Source organism: Sciurus vulgaris (genome assembly GCF_902686455.1).
Source record: "Sciurus vulgaris genome assembly, chromosome: 15".
NCBI lineage: Eukaryota > Metazoa > Chordata > Mammalia > Rodentia > Sciuridae > Sciurus > Sciurus vulgaris.
Window position 1 is genome coordinate 15,245,889 of NC_136476.1, and position 18,657 is coordinate 15,264,545.

The following is an 18,657-nucleotide window of genomic DNA, read 5'->3' on the forward strand; positions in this document are numbered from 1 at the left end:
TGTGGATTTGGGTATTCATAGAGTGGGTGGGTCCTAGAATCTATCCCTCACAGATATCAAGGAACAACTGTACAAATAAATGTTCAGTCCACCACCTTGGATCAAAAGACTAGCCAACAATTTTATAATCTACTAAAGGTGACTATAATCCATTAAAGTTGACATTGTATAATAATAAAAATAAGCAAATAAACAAATTTTTATGACTTAAAATATCTGAGAACATAGGTCCAGAATATTGTAATTTGGCAATAATTATTTCATAACTGTAAAGCTTTCAGCATAAGCTTCTCTGAGGAAGAACCTAATTCTACCTTTGTAACAGCAGTGCCTAGTACAGATCTCGGAAAATAGTTGTGGAATGAATGCAACATTAACAGAAATGCCTAAAGCCATTCTCCTACTTTTATTCTGATTATATTCATAATAGGTTATATTCATAGAATAAGTTTCTAATCTAGTTTCCATTTTAATTAGAAAATAGAGAATTTAGACAGAGCTAAAAGTGCAAGGAGCATTTTAGAGTAGGGCTTCCAATCTTTGTTATCAAGGAATACATTTTCTCCAGAAGTAAAGCTCTGTGACTGAGCACGTGTGTGTGGATGGGGGTGTTGAAGAGGGAAATTCAGTCTGCGAGTCTGAGAAGAGGTGAAACAGCAACTAGGAAATATGGGAAATGGAACTGAATATAAAATCCAAACCATTTTTATCTGGAAGATTCTGAGTGTCTCTCCTTTTCCACCAGAAATACTCCTAGAAATAAATATCAGTATGAACCACCACCCTTCCCTTCCCTCCCATACTTCAATGCCAGATTCCACACTCATAAGCTGCAAACATGGAGATTTGACCTGAGTTTAAATTTATCTATGAAATAAAGCAGAGTATGGGGCTGAAATCTGCCATAAGATGATAAGCAAATCTCAGGACCCCAGGATAAACTGTGAATTAATAAACAAGGATTTTTAAAAATAGAATTGTCTGTTTTGGACAAAATCTCTGGGTGGAGAATCATTTTATGGTGTTATATATTCATTTATTATTGTTATTGACAGTTGAGTGTCAACTATCTGAAACTGTTCAGGGGAAAGGATTTACAAGGATGGATAAAGAAGACGGAACAAGAGGAGTAGACAACACAGACAAGTAAATAGGCAAATACAAGAAAGTGTGACAAATCCTACCAAAAGCCATTGACCAGGTGCTATGGGAACATAGAGATGTATATAATTATGCTCAGAGGGAGGAGTCAGAAACATGTTCCCACCAGAAGTGATATCTTCTCTGAAATCTGAAGAATTAAGACACACTATTTAGGGATAAAATTAGAGGGGAGTCATCTCACCAATTTCCCTTGTTCTCATGTTCTTTCCACAGAGGGCCTGTTCTTTGAACATTGGTGACCCATTCTCCATTTCCACCCCATGTGGAGGATTGGCCTCTCCTTTCCTCTTCCCAATCACCTCCACTCCTCACACTTCCTGACCCTGAGATGTATCTATGGAGTGACTTCCTGGAGGTGTGTATAATAAAGACAGAGATAGACCTTGACCCTCCAGAGCCTTTAGCAGAGTTGGAGAAAAGTGGAGGGTATTACTCCAAGAAGTAACCTCCAGGATGAACCTCACCTCCAGTATGAGTCGAAGTCTCTAGTTTTATAGATGACCCATCAGGCACCATCTTGAAACAACTACATATGCACATGCACAGGCACACACACCCAAGACTGTAATACACACACACCTCCAAAGGACAACTATTAATCTCAAAGATAGGCGGTCCATAAAATGATAGATAAAATGATTTTCATAATTTGCAAGGCACCTCTCTTACACAATAGAGTAAGTATTTTATTTCCTCTTTCTCAGTTTTTAAATTATGCTTCCCCACCTTAGCATGAATAAGAAAGGACCTGTTACTAAGCAAGGGCACTTCTTCACGATCACTTTCAAGATAGCCAAACATCTATTCAAAACTTTGAGAATATGCATTATAGGACTTGATTAAATTCTTAGTCAAAGTTGCTCATGATCTTCGGTATCTGCCTGGATAAGAAAAAAATATTTATTGTTGAATTATTTCAGATGTATCTACATGTTATATTTTTCTAATCTAATAATATAAATTGTTTAGCAGCAGTGCAGTATGATAAAAAGAGCTCTAGTTAAAATAAGACCTTGGCTCAAAAATGCTTACTAATGCCTAATCCTCAGCAAATCTCTTAATTTCTCTGAGCCTTAGTTCTCTCATCAGTAAAAGGGTGGGTAATATAATTATTTTTCATAATCAATTTAGATTGAGTGGAAAAGCACACATGAAAGTAGCTGACACTTATTAGTTGTTTAAAAACATGTATTTATTTTCAGTTGAAATCAGAAATCATCTAATAATAATCATTAATTTTTACAAATAAAGATGCTGAAACACGGAGAAGGGAAAGATTTGGCCTATCCCACAAAGCAGCAGAGTCTAGAACAGATGCCCATTTCCTAATTCTCGCTCTGTGTTCTTCGCATTTTACCATGTAGGGTGAGTCTGAAGCATGTGTAAGGGGACAGAAGCCTTTCACCACAGAATCTGTGCCCCAAAGACATCCCCACCACTGCCAAATATCTAGGCTGATGTTAGTTCTTTTCACTGTCCATGTGGTTTTGTCTTGGATGGAAAGTTTTTTCCAGCACCACCTATCCTATTATCCTGTTTTGAAAGGGTCATCTGTCAGGCACATCAAACATTAAAAGCAGTGGGAACATTCTGAGGTTTAATTGGTGAGAAAAATATACAGACTACAAACCTCCTCAGCTATCAGACTAAAGGGAGAAAAAGCTGGTCCCCACTTCCCCTAAAAGGAGAAAAGCTTTTAAAACACTTGGCAGAATCCACTACTCAAAGTGGGAAAATAAAAATTTCAAGCAACATCAGATGAGAAAGGCAAAAGAACACATGTGTTCAGGATAAAGTTTGTTTTCTCTCAGGCTAAAATATTGCTGCTCTGTGAATTTAAGCTATTCTCATTAAAGCCAGATTGTAGCCAACAATTTTATAAACACAATTTATGCTTTCCTTTGGTCACCACAATTTAAAAATATAGAGGAAGTTTTAAGCTTATCTCACGAAGTAACAACAAAATAAACTTGGCACTGGTAGAAATACAATTTTTCTAGATGGTAGAGTAAAGGACTGATAAGATGAAGTTTCTCCTTTACATAGAACTGGTGTGTGTGATTAGAGTTCTCACCAGAACTGATAAGATCACCCAGGAAATGAAAACCAAAAGGATCATAAGCCCAGGCTCTTCACCATCCCACCAAGTCCCACTCATACACAGTGCTTTCTGATCAGGATTCTGTATCTCTCTGGTCCCCCAATTTATTTTCATGCCGGTATTCCTAATCTTAGCAAAAGCACCATCAATTACTGGACATAACGCCCTTCTTCATTTTCTCTTTTCCTGCCCTCCCAGAGGGTGTCTTAAGTCCTTTAAAAAAAAAAAAAAATCCATATAATGGGACTGGGAATGCAGCTCAGTGGTAGAGTGCATGCCTAACATGCACAAGGGGCAGAGGGTCCATACCCAGCACAAAATAAATAAATAAATAACAAACACCCTAAATTGATTCTAGACTCCATGGCCAGTGTATTCATTCTGGCTTTCGTTGTCTCTTGAACTACAGTAGACTGTTGAGTTTAATGAATTGGTCCTTTGGAGTTTGCTCTTCTCTACCTCCTCATGTTTCTTATGACAAGCCAAATTACCACTGTAAAATATAAAGCTGATAATAAACTTTCTGTGGTTCCTTGCTCCCGGCAGAAGACCAAATTCTTCTGATGTGGAAGAACTTTTTCAGTCCCATCTCAATTCACTCTCTAGCCTTCCCTCACAACTGCCCACCATCATGACCATGAAATTCCAGAGCTATCCATCCCCAGAGTCCTCCCTATTCTCCTTCATGCTTTTGTCTGTTCTGAACCCTCTGCTTGTAAATCCTACATTTGAAAAGCCATTGGTAACTTTCTTCTTAATCTTAAAGACAGCCCAAATGCCACATCAAATTTTAATGTAATTTCCAAATGTGCGAATTTTCTTTGATTATCCTCCAAAAGTTAGTTGGATCTTCCTCTGAATTACATACTGAAGTTAATAAATTGTTATTACCAATTGTCTCATTATGATTATTTTTACCAGAGAATTATTTTAAATTTTTTTAAAAAATATTTAATTGATCAATAGTAATTCTGCATATTTATGGAGTAACTAGGGAAATTTTGATAGATTTGTTTTATTTTATTCCCTGTTCCTAATACATGTTTTTTATTGGCGGGGAGGGGGGGGGGGAGTTCCTGGGGATTGAACCCAGGGCCTTGTGCTTGCAAGGCAAGCACTCTACCGACTGAGCTATCTCCCCAGCCCCCCTAATACATGTTTGATACAATAGGGATTCAGATGTTTATGAATCAAACCTAATTGTCTAACTTTCCTTTGGTGATAATAAGTGTGAGTAATTTTCAAGTATATTCTCCTCACTTAGATTTCAACTATTGGAGAAATAGATTTGTTCTCAAACAATACATTAGGGCACAAAGGTGTACTGATAAACATTTAAAATACAAATTACTATAAAATTATACAAATTACACCAGAGTTCTGTTTCCATGAGATCTATCAGGCATCAAGATAAGCAGATAATATAACTAAGCATAGGATAGGCTGATCGTGGTACATGAAGAGCTTAAAATGAATGACAGTGAAAATCCAGAAAGAAATGCTTTTTTAAAGCTTAGGACCTGAGAGACCTTTGTCTTGCAGCACAAACAAGTGTCAGGGCAGGAGGTGGTTCTACCTAGTAAGTCAATGTTTAAGGGCAACCAAGTGGGTGGAATGGAGACTTTGTGTGTGTTTTTTTTCCTTTTGTTTTTGTATTTTTAAAATATATATATATATATATATATATATATATATATTAGTTGTAGATGGATATAATACCTTTATTTTATTTATTTTTAGGCAGTGCTGAAGATCAAACCCAGTGCCTCACACATGATAGGGAAGTACTCTATCACTAAGACACAACCCCAGCCCCAACTTAGTGTGTTTTATAGCACTGTGAGATGCTCTTTGACAGTAGTAATGATCATGCTGTAATTATTACTGGCTTTGGGGGGGGGTCTTTAATATCTCCAAATATGTGGCCAAAACTTTCATTATTTCAAAGTGTGCCTCAAAAGTAGAGCAGAATCATGAAATAGAGATTTGAAATGGGACAACCTGTATTTAAATTAGTCTCTGAACTCACTTCCTTTCCTATCCCTTGGCTGCTCGCCTTAACCTTGATCTTCAGATCATTTTGCTCGATGATGGGGCAGTTCCTATTTCTCATGATCCTGAGAATTTAAGCTGAAAACACTGCCTGGTTTGGAACGATACCTTATTGTCTACTGTGTTTGTTGATGCTCTTGATTTGTTATTTTGACTCATAGTGAGACTAAAGTGTCAAGTTCATTTTATCAGTCTTCCCAGCCTCTACTGTGACCTTGTAAAATGATAGCTTAATTTGCCTGGGTTTGGTTCCCATGCTTCCATGAAAATCCACTGTATAGTTCAGAGAAAAACAAGAGAAGTCTAAACAGAGCAGTCATTTTCCCTCTCTCTTCAGTTGTCCAAAACAGTCCTGCATTGTCCTGTGTAGAATGGAAAACACTCATTTGCTAGGAAAATTAAATTTCAGTATCTCTGGCTAATAATCACCCCTCCAGAAACCTGATGCAATTGGAAAAATAAATAATTATTGCAAAGTTTGCTTGGATGGTAGCATGAAGCATACCACAAGTTTAGTTGAGGAAACCTGGTGAAACTTGCAAAACAACATCTAGGGAAGCAGACAGGATATCAACACCCAGAGAAATAAAAGGGCAACACTTCTATCACAGATACTTTAAAAAGTGAGTAAAATCAGGGTGAAGTTCAAGAAGCTGAGGCCAACTCAGAATACATAAAGACAAAGGAGGGCATTAAATTTATCTAACCAAAGCTAAATAATATAATGGCCGGAGACATTTATATATGCATGTGGAATTCCGTGGTATATCCAGGAATTATTTCTGCAATCAGATACCTGTGTAAGCTGGCTCTTGAGAAGTAAATAGTAATAACTATGACTCATGACAGGACTGTTTTCATCCAGTTGTCCTTCGTGACAGTTGCATATGGCAGGTATTAACATCTACTGCCTGTGGATATTGAGATAATTAGTGTTTTCAACAATGTTTTGAGCTATATAAAGCTGGAAGCAAATAGAGGAGTGAGGAATCACGATTATTAGACACAACCATTATTTATTTTTCTTATAATCGAGGACACATCAGCTCCTTCTGACGTACAATTTAAAAATGAATTGGTCATAACCACTTAGAACAAATTTTTAAAAATGAATTGGTATTACTCAGTCAAGCGAAAGCTTTTCAGATGACATATTCTTCCCTTAATTCACCCTGTTCCAAAATAACTAATCCCTCCTGAGCACACTATGCAGACACTTCTCAATGTCCACAGCATTTGACATGGCTATTGACCCTCCATTGTCTACTCTTTATTATTATCATTTATGTGAGCTTTTTAGATGGCAGAATCATGAATGGATGATTTGTCTTTGTCTCAATTTTCACAATTTAACTATTCTTTCTTGCAATTACCATAATATGATATTTTTCTGGGTTCTGGTGTCTGCTTGCAGGTTTTTTCTCTACCCATGTCACTGATTTGTACCTGTTTCTCAGTTCCCATTACTGTAACAAATGTCTAAGATCATCACCTGAGAAAGAGAAATATTTATTATGGGTCACAGTTTGGGAGGTTTAGTTCATAATTGGTTGGCTTCCTTGCTTTGGGACTCTAGTGAGGCAGCATGTCATTGTAGGAAGCAGGTGGCCCAGTGGAACAAAGCCATTCACCTTGTGGCCAGAAAGAGAGAAGGAGGAAAGGGATAGGTCCCCAGTATCCCCTTTATGGTCACATCGCCAATGACAAGAAAGGTAGGGCCCCCCTCTCAAAGTTTCTGCATCTCCCAGTAGCTGGGGACTAGTCCTTTAACTCATGGGCCTTTGGGGAACATTCCAGATATAAACTAGATCCTGTTCTTTTCTTTTCAGATTATCTGTTCCTGTGTTGGTCATTACTGTTTTTTCATTTGAGAAACACTTGGTGCTGTAGGAGCTCAGCATAGGATTTGGTCATTACAGAGGGTGTCAAAGAATAGGTGGCTTTTGAGTTGCTTCTTTAAGGATGTGATTAAAGGGGACCATATAAAGTTTCTGTTATAAAATTGAACTCATGTTTATGCAAAATTGTATCTTGCATCGCATAACTGGTCTATTCCAATTTGCCCTTTCTAAAAGAAATGTTTTCCTCTCAAGGAAATTTGTTGGTTTTCATTCTAGTGCCTCAAATCTAAATGAAGTCCACATGAAAAAGTTACAGAAGAAAAATCTGATAGACTCATTCCTTACATCATAATGTGTTCTCTTAAATTCACTAAAACTTGATGTGACTTCCTCAGTCCTTTAATTCCCCCCCCCCCCTCTCTCTCTCTCATTTTGTTACTGGGAATTGCACCCAGGGCACTTTGCCACTGAGCCACATCCCCAGCCGTTTTTGTTTTCATTTTGGGACAGGGTCTCACAAAGTTGCTTGATTTTGCAATCCTCCTCTCTCGGCCTCCCAAGCCACTGAGATTATAGGCATGCCCCAGTACACCTAGGTAGTCCTTCTATTTTTCAAAAACAGAATTCCTATAATGTGGTGGTGGGGGGGAGTGTACTTTAATTACATTTCTTATAATCAAAAGAGTTGTTGAAAAGGAAAATACACAAATTTTTAAAACAAAAGATTGAAGTTTTAGATGCAATTTTCAAGATGAGGACCTGGAAAGTCAGGCAGGATGGAGGCACATCTGGATGTTGTGCAATGTTTCTGTACATTTTTATATTTCCAAAGGGCTTTTGAAAGAACTCCTCCTGAGAAGCATGTAAGCCAGATAACCATTATCATCCCAGCTTTTCAAAAGGTGAAATAGAAACAGAGATCAGTGAAGCTGTCTGCCCTCTTCCCACAGAAAAAGGCAGGTGGGATCAGATTAGAAATCACTCAGCCAGGGCTGGGGAGGTAGCTCAGTTGGTAGAGTGCCCTGGGTTCAATCCCCAGCACCACAAAAAAAAAAAAAGAAAAGAAAAAAGAAAAGAAATCACTCAGCCTGAAGTTCTGTTTTGCTATAGGAGCCAGAGTCCACGTCCACCCATTGGATGATGACTCTCAGCATTTGCTAAATTTGAACAAAGCAGAGCAAAATTGTAACAGTTCATCCAGTTCATCCAGATAATTCAAGTCAAAATTTCCCTGTGACCCTGGAATGTCAAAAACAGTGTCATATAAACTATTTAACAAACTCTTAACTTTAGCTGATAAGGTGGGCCACCACAGTGTTCCTGCTCTGTGGGAAAGAAAAGAGATCAACTCACAGGTGGTTGGACAGAGGCAAAGTAATGAGAGTGATGCGTAATTTTATTTATGTAAAATTGTTGCGTTTTAGTTTAACTTCTTTATGGATTTTTCTATATATTCACTTACAGAGAAAGAGCAAGAGAGGAAAGCAGGACATTTTACAAGTTAGAAGTGTTTTCTATGTCTTCAATTTAATTTGGATAATTTCCCTTACAGAAGAATCATTTTTATTTTACTTTTGGCTGCTGTTGCTACCAGAGAAGCCTCTTTCTGATTAATAAGTGTAACCTGAAATTATACTTATTATAATACATTACCCCTTACTCACTTTTTTTTAAATTTCTACAGCTTTAGTTACTTACAGACAACCAAATTCTGAAAATATTAAATGGAAAATTCTAGAAATCAACAATTCACAAATGTAAATAACATCTATCACAATTTAACATGATTTTTCTATCTTACTGGTTCTTGTTAATTGCTTACTTGCCTAAATTATAAGTTAACTTTTATTTTAGGTATGTATGTATATGAATAAAATATAGTATATATTGGTTTCAGTATTTCCACTGGAGGTCTTGGAATGTATTCCTTTAGGATCACAGTTGGGGAGGTGGCTACTATAATTGACCCCCAGGGATTCTTCCTCAGGGTTCTGAAGCCCTCCACACCGGCCCAGCTGTGGAGGCCCACAGAACAAAGGGCACCAGAGAAGGATCCCAGGTGTTGTTCAATGACAGAATGAATCAATGAGAAACAAAACAGCCTGTTTTTCCTCTCTAGCCTCTCTCCCACCAAACACAGGAAGACTTGAGCCAGTGAAGCAAAGCCACAGGCAAATGACTCAGTGGAAATCCTGAATGTTTACTAAGGTCTTCCGTAGCACCCCAGATCAAACAGGCTGAAGTGGAGGGCTTCCTCCCACTGTGGCCCTGACTCACTCACACGGCAGAGGCACACGACCTCTGAAGTCTGGTATCAGGACACTCATGACCTAGATCCAGGCAGACATTTGCTTGATCGAGGTCATATTTGCTTTTCAGTTCTTAAGAGTTTTTTGTTTGTTTGTTTAATGATTAAAAAATGAGAGTTTAATATTAAACATTTGGAAAGAACAACAACAAAAAAAAAAATTTGTAAAGGAAAAAAAAAATCACCATAATGTCATCCAGAAGCAACAACTAACACTTCTGTAATTTCTTTCAGACCCGGGTTTCTCACCCTAGACACAACTGATAGTTTGCACTGTTTAATTTAAGGGTATGGGGAGGTCCTTGACATTGTGAGATGTTCAGCAGTGACCCTGCCTTCTGGATGCCAGTAGCTCTACCCCCCCCCCCCAAGCTGTGACAACCAAAAATGTCTCCAGACATTGTCAGATGTACCCTTGGGCAGGGGGCAAAATTGCCCTGTCTGAGGACCACCATTTTAATATGTTTTTGACAGGGAAGAATGTTGGTTTTAGATTTATGTATGGACAATTTTTAGGAAGTTTCACTGTTCCAGCTGGCAGATGGCCCAGTGGAGTAGTGAGCAGCTCCGCCTCGTTGATCCACAGATCCTTCATCTTCTTGTGTAAGTCATACCGGACAGTCACATGTGTGTCACAGTCACACTGTCTTTGCGTTTCAACCCAGCAGTGTGAGGCATGGCTCCTCCCCGTTCTTTATGCTTCTTCTTGGCCGATAATGACTGGCTGCACAGGTGATGACGGGATCCCACTTTTCTAAAAGGAAATCTGGTTTTTATAACTTACAGTGGTTCTGGTCAGGGGAATTCAAGAAATTCCCAAAAGCTCCCATATTTCAGAACCTACTTCTCTGTTTTCTTCTGCCTCTTCTTGTTTTCTGTTTTGGGATTTGGATACTTTTTTCTTCATTCTTTGTTCTGTTTTAGTACTCTAAACACAGGACTCCCCCCTTTTTTACAGGGGTATTTTCTGAGGCCCCCAGTGGATGCTTGAAACCATAGAGAGTACTGAACCCTATATATATTATGTTTTTCCCTACATGCACATATCTACAAAAGTTTAATTTACAAAATATGTACAGTAAGAGATTAAAAGCAACAATAATAGAACAATTATAACAATATAAGATAACAATTATTTAAAACAGATTTAATTCTGGACTTTTTTTATTGAATATTTTTGTGCCACAGCTGACTACAGATAACTGAGACCATGAATAAGGGGAGACTATTGTATAAACCCTAAACTTCCCTGGGCTGTCCCAGAAAGCCCTTGTTTTTATTCAAATTCAAATTCACCTTCTTTTTCTTCCTGATTAAAATAATGGACTCCCAGGAATGCTATCCTTTCTCTGTCCTGCTCTGCCCTACAGCAGATACTCCACTCTTCACAAAGCTGTTGTTTTCTTAAAAATGTAAACCAGATCATGCCACTTTTCTGCTTAAAATCCTCCCATAACTGTCCACTTCACCTGAAACATAAGTTCCCTTCCATGTTCTGCAAGTAAAGCCTGATGTCTTAAAACCCACCTGCCTCTTCTGCTCCACTCACACTGACCTTCTGGTTGTTCTCAGACATTCAGAACTCTGCTTGCCTCAGGGTTTTTGCACCTGCCCTTTCCTGTGCCTAGAATATTCTTCCTCTAAGTTCCTGTACCTGGCTTCTTCTTTTCATCTCAAAAGTCAGTTCTTCAATTCTCTAATCTGTAGATGCTAACACATACTAAGGGTGGGTGAGGGAAGAACAGAAGTTCATTGGATTAGACAAAGGGGAGTGAAGGGAAGGGAGGGGGATGGGAATAGAAAAGACAATGGAATGAATCAGCCAGAACTTTCCTATGTTCATATATGAATAAGTGTAACTCCACATCATGTACAACCACAAGAATGGGATACTAATCAGAATATGTTATACTCCGTGTATGTGTAATATGTCAAAATACACTCTACTGTAATATATATCTAAAAAGAACAAATTTTAAAAGTACCAAAAAAACAACAACAAAAAAGAATTGTTCACAGATTTGACTAGCAATTAAAAATGGTCTGTTCTTCAGGCAGAGTTCCATCTTGTTAATGTAGCCACTCCTGTATGCACCTAAGTAACTCTAGATCATATGACTCGGTTTCATGGCCTTTGTAGTACTTACCATTTTTTCAATGTAAATGACAACATGTAATAGTTGAATTTTTTATCTTTCTTGCTCCTCTCTCCACCAAATCATGGCTGTTTTCTTCACTGTTACATTCCTGTTTTCCACAATAACTCTCTGGCAGGCACTATACAGATCCTTCCAAAATATTTTTGAGTGGATTAAAATCCTACAGAACACTTCTTCCAATAAAATTTAGGATCCTTAGCAGTTTTCCCTCATAACCCTTATCCCTCTTCTTTAAATCCACTTTCCACTTCCTGAATCATATTTGAACTACATAATATGGCAGGCAGAGTCATATCCAAAATATGAAAGTGTTCTTTTGGTTCCAGTGATTTAATACTCCATGCCCTATCTGACTCTGAGTGAGTCACTTAGATTTCATAAAATTTCCCAATTTTATAAACTGTCACTAATAGTCCTTTTTTTTAAATCTTCAGTCATGGATTCATTTACATGAGTCACATCATCTAATAGTCAAGCCCAAAGCCAAAGGGCCCATGGAAGTGAAGTAACTACCAGGACTCCACTCATTTGCATGGGATTACTACTACCATCCACATCACCCGGATGTCGTGAGAACAGATGAGATGATATCTGTATTTTAACATGAATAAGAAACACTCATACTCATGAAAACTGAAGCCACTGGTTCCCTATCAATCCAAGTGTTGTTTATATCCCTTTTTATAGTTATAGAAGGGAAAGTCTGCTTTTGTGCCTTTCTCATAACTAAAAGAAAATCCAGATGCTTAATGCACTTCCTCAAATGATCTGTTTCTGAATTTGAGAATCTTAAGGAATGGGCTGTGGATGTGGCTCAGTGCAGAAGTGTTAGTCTAGCATGTGTGAGGCCCTGGGTTCAATCCCCAGCACCACAAGAAAAAAATAAAATCAAAAGGATAATCTTTAGGAAACTGGAGTTGAGGATATTTCAGGAATTTTTGGCATCGTTTACTCTCTGCACGTTTTATCTTCTCTCATAGAGCATGCAATATTAGAGAGTGAGAAAGTTCCTTAAAAACTCCCTTACTTTGTAAGAAGGTAACACCCAAAAAGCCACACAACAAAGTCCTTCAAGCTGTCCAGTGGGTGATGCCAGCCCAATGCCATCTTCCCCCTTCCCCTGTAGGGATCATTCTGTCACAGCCCATTGCTTCTCATGTACTGTTACTCTATTGCCCCCTTTTAACCTCCACAGGTCAGGATGGAAACCAGGAAGAGAGAATAAAATCCTAAGGTCAAAATCTCACTAATAAAATACACATAGTTTTGTCGTATTTCCAGATTTTGGATTTTTGATGAGAAATAACTGCTCTTATGAAAGTATGCAAATACGCATCTGGAAAGAATTCAGGTCAGTATGGTCAACATTTAAAAACCTTGGCCAACTTGTGCACTAGCCCTCTGGAATGCTCAGTAAACTGGAACAAGGCCGGATGCAGAAGTATCCTGGGGCCAAAAAAAATGAGGGAGAAAAATTTAACTTAAAAATGTAATTTCAAAAGAAAAGTTACCCTTATTTGCTCAACAATAAAAACCACACCTGAGAAAAGTTTAAAGACCAAACAAAAGACAACACTCAATGCAATGGACCAGTTTTCATAGAAAAAGGACTAGAGATTCATGCTTATACCATTTCAAGACTTTGAAGAATCTAAAGTCAAGAGTGGGTATGTTGTGGATAATGAAGAAAGATCAAGTTAAGTACGTTCTGCTCGGTTGGAGAAAGTACAGCAATGATAATTAAATTTTTTAAAGGCCTCCCATTTGTAGAAGTTATAATCTGAAAGTGTCTATTGAAATTCTAATGAAATTTTTGATTCCTTGTCTAACCCTCAGCCCCTACCAAACCCTTTCTCCTCTCTCTCACCCATCTCAATAAATGACACTAATAAGAACACAGTTGCTCAAGCCAAAACTTCAGAGATCATTCTGAGATGTTTTTTTTTTTTTTTTTTTTTTTTTTTTTTTTTTTTTTTTTTTTTTTGCGGTGCTGGGGATTGAACCCAGGGCCTTGTGCTTGCAAGGCGAGCACTCTACCGACTGAGCTATCTCCCCAGCCCTCAGAGATTATTCTGATGCTGCCATTGCATACTCTTGGACCATCTATCAATACATCCAATCAAATTTACTTTCAACACATATAATAAACTTAAACAAATTATTCAGCCACCCTGTCTCAGTTCATTTTCAGTTGCTATGATAAAATACCCAAAAGTGGGTGATTTGTAAAGAAGAGAGCCTTATTTCAGTTTACAGTTCTAGAGACTGGGAAATCCAAGAGCAGGACACCAGTGAAGGCCTCATGCTGATTCACTGTTGGCAGAAAGCAAGGATGCAACCTGGTGCACATGAAAGGAAAACAGCATAAAAGGTAGACTCACTTTATACAATCAGTTCTTCAATAACTCACCCACTCCCTAACTCACTCCTGGGCCAGTCTGTCCACACCTGTGAAAGCAACCCACCTGTGTGAGAAACCCACTCTTGCAAGAACCTATGTACACAAGCAAATCTACATATTCCTGCAGTAATCTACCCAGTGGGATGTGAGTGCATCTGAATCAATCTCCTCTTGTGATGGTCTACTGTATTCAGACAAAAATACAGCTACTTGGACATAAAATTCAGTTGGTTTGAAAACTGAATTTGTTTCAAATAGCTGTCGGGATACACCAGTACTTACACACTTTCATCACAGATGCATTGAAAGGATAAACTGAGATGTCTCCATGGGGCATGATTTCTAACCAGTATGTGTCTAGGACCCCAGAACTCCAATTACCTTTAAGACAAAATACTAGATGATATGGGCCACAACAGATTTTTATATGTTGTTAGCCTCTTCTCACCTGTTAATACAAGAGAGATAAATTTAAAACAAGCTTTAAAACCATTCAAACCAGAGGAAAAACACATCAGCAAAAGTACAGGCAAACTCTGATAAAATGTGAGCATTCCATCACAGTGTTGTACTGCTTTTTCCTTCTATTTAATGCTTTGCTTGGTTCTTTTGTGACCCTTCCAAAATCTAGACTCAGAGAAGAATATAGAATGTAGAACTGGATTATTTCATAAAGAGATTCTTTTTAAATGGAGTGGAAATAAAGTGAAATGGTTACATTCAGATTTCTTCATCCTGGGATGGTTAAAATGACAAAAGATTAAAAACATGGTGCCTGATAGGTTTATATACTGTGCATCTTTGAGCTTTATGCTTACATTTTAAAATGTAATTGATTTACATAATGGAGCCCTAAAAAGCATATTCTTTGCAATGCCGATAACCATGTTAGTGTGTGCACATATATATAGACAGACATATATATATATATATATTTACATTTTAAAATAAATCTTCATTATATGTAGAAAGAACATAAAGCCCCTTGAGATTTTCTATATCCAGTCCCTTTTTAATAAGATGAATACACCAGCCATCCAAGTCAGAACAGAAATAATCACAGTATGCTAAATCTAGTTATCATCATACATGGAGATATATACTTTAGGTGGTTGGTTGGTTTTACAAATGGCAAAGGATTTTGTAACTATCATTTGCTTACCTGTGAAGAATTCTCTGGTTCTTTAATTTCACTGTTAGTTAATCCTAATCAGATTAGTGCAAACTCTGCTTTTCATGATACCCTGTGCTCCTTGTCATCTGAGTGGTACATAACCAGTATTGGCTGCAGTTCAAGCAGCAAATAAGGATCTGTCTACATTCAATACAGGGCTTTTGCCCCATTCAGGCAATAGCAAGAAGTTCAGAGGTTTCATTCATTTCCAGGTGCTAGCCCTCTTTGTTTTCCAGAGATCCCTGGTGCTCAGGAGTCTCTTTGAGGGGATTTCTTTACAGCATGGCCTCTCTTAGTTCATAGACTACATTACGCACTCAGTGCAAATCTGTCCAAAGCACAAAATCCCTGAAGAAGCTGATCTTCAGGAGTTAATTCCTTCTGTGGAAGGGTCCCAAGTTAACAGTTCAAGATCTTGGGGACATTTAATCTTTTTCCTCTGGAAGACTTTTAGGTTATGATGGACCAGATATTCTGCTCATCAGTATGATCAAATCAAATCCCCTAGACAGAAGACCCAAGGCCACTGTATTAGTTTCCTAGGATTTTTTTGTAACAGATCACCACAAACCAGGGGTTTTAGAACAGAAATTTATTCTTTCAGATTACTAGATGTTAGGAATCTGAAATCAAAATGTGTCAGCAGGACTATACAGTCATCCTTCAATATATGTGGATGTTGGTTCCAGGATTCCCTGTGGATAGCAAAATAGATGGATGCCTTATATAAAATGGCATAGCATTTGCACACAACTTGGGGACATCCTCCTGTATACTTTAAATCATCTCTAGATTACGTATAATACCGAAGACAATGTAAATGCTAGGTACATAATTGTTATACTGGATTGTTTAGGAAATGATGACAAAAAAAAGTCAATATGTGTTCAGTACAGTCACAATTTTTTCCCTAAAGTTTTTATCCTTGTTTTTTCGAATCTGAGGATGTGGAATGCAGTACAGAAGGCCAGCTCGCTCTCTCCAAAGACTCTAGGAGAATATTTAGGCCTGCCTTTCTCCTTGGCATTCCTTGATTCCCAAACGCATCACTGCAATCTGCCTCCCTCATCAGATGACCTGTTCTAGAGATGTGGCTCTCTCTTTTTATAAGAATGCCAGACATATTGGATTGGAGCCCTAATTCAGTATGAACTTGTTTTTCTTTGATTACATCTTCAAAAATTCTATTTCCAAATAAAGACACACTTGCAGGTACTGGAGACTAGGTCTATAATCTGTCTTTGGGAAGATGCAATTCTTCTCTCAATAATTAGCTACTTACATTTGCAATAGCTCAAAACAGTGGCTAAAAGGCCAATGCCAGTCAAACTCTCCTCAAAGTTCTGGTCATGAATGCAGTAGGGGAGGCTGAATCCTACACTCCATCTGCTTCCATGGGTTCTGGCAATACAACAAGGGAAGGTGATCACTCACTAACATGCTGAGTCACAAGCTCATAGTGCCCTTATCAGAACCAAACTCAAAGCATTGCTTTCATTGTTGTCTGTTTTGGTTTTGTGTTCCCAACCCAACACATATAAACACATAAACAGCCACGTCTTAAGGCACAAAGCAACCATAGGAGAGCTAAGGCAGGTTGGCTTCAGGATCCACTATGCTAGTTCCCCATTGCTATAACAAATCACCACAAAGTTAGTGGTTTAAAATAATAAGAATTTATTATCTTACAGTCTTACAAGTCAGAAGTCCAAAGTCATTTTCAACTGAGCTAAAACCAAGCTGTCAGCAGGAGCATGCTCCCACCTTTACCAGCTTCACCAGGCCACTCGAACTTCTTGGCTCAGGGTCCTTCCTCTGCCTTTAGATCTAGCATCTTTAAATCTCCTCTATCTTTATATCTGCCTCTGATCTCTGTTTCCATCCGCACATCTCCTTTTCTGACTTTCTTGCCTCTCTCTTTCCTTTATAAGGACCCTTGTGACTGCATTTACTCCACCCGGATAATACAGGATAATCTTCCTATCTCAAGATCCTAAATTTACTCACATCTGCAAAACTTCTTTTGCCATGTAAAGTAACCTATTCACTGGTCTCAGGGAATAGGATGCTGACATCTAGGAAGGGAGGAAGGCGTTGTTCTACTTGCTACGACCAACATCCTTTTAACTCTTATATCCATCTCCTAGGACTAGGGAAGCTATATTTTCAAATCTCCAAATTACAAAAAGTTCTTGCTTCATTTTTGTGCTAAGACATTAGGGCTAAAGTCCTGGCATTCACTCATGAATGCAGTTTGATATTCTGCTTCCATTTAAAATGCACTATGACTAAGCTTACTAAAGAAAACATAGATTCTTTTAGTAAAATATAATTTCCAGTGATCACCTTTGATGGAAATAGGTGAGTGTACCCAAACAGGACTTGCAAGCACTTGTAGTGAGTAATAAAACCTAGGAGAGATCTTTCTGAATACAGTTGCTCATTTGAAGTGCTGATCTCTGAGCTCTCTTGTTCCTTACAAACTATTCTGAAATCCCCATTCACTTATTCCATAGATACTCTTCGCCTCCCACTATGGGCCAGACACTGTGTTGGGCACTTAAAATTTAGGTGGACAGGAGGACTTTAGTTTTAGGTGGACAGGAGGACTTTAGTTTTTTCTCACTTGAGACTACACACTATAGTATACTGGAGGAGACAGACACCCACATAGACAAATAAATATACAACCACAGAGTGCTATTGATGTTTTTTGAGAAATAACAAAAATTCGTGGTTGTGATTGAACTGATGAGGACCAGCATAGTATTAAAATGAGAGAAGATTGTTTTCATTAGCTTGTGCGTCCCCATGGCTAGGCAGTACATCATCTTTAGAAAGTTTAAAAGCAATAATAAAACCAAACAAAATCAGTCTGCTTTTTATTATTGCTGTGCACTCGCAGTTCCAGACAATGTGAGTAATAACATATTCCACCTCAGGAAAAAAATTTTGTTGGTTAAGTTCTAAATAATCACTGTAGTTACTGTTCAGTTTCAATAATATATGTGTAATTTATAAATTAACACATTTTTATTCCTCATTGGTTAATATACTCTATGTGCAAGATGACTTGAAGAACTCCTAGTTATACAATCAGATCCCAACAGAGGCAGATATTATTTGGAGGTGAGGCCTTTGGGCAGTAATTGGGTCAAGAAGTCCTCATGAATGGAATTAATGCCTCTATGAGGACTGATACATGAGAGATGTTCCACTCTCTGATCTCCACCTTATAAGATACAAGGAAAGGACCACCATCTCCTGAAAATCAGGAAGAGGATCCTCGCCAGATATTAGATCTGCTAGTGCCTTGATCTTGGACTTCCCAGCCTGTAGTATTGTGAAAAATAAATGTTTGTTTAATACCATAGTCTATGGTATTCTTCTGCAGCAGCTCAAATGGACTAACCCACTGAATTATATGTGTTTGTTTCCAGATTAGGTTTATGGAGTA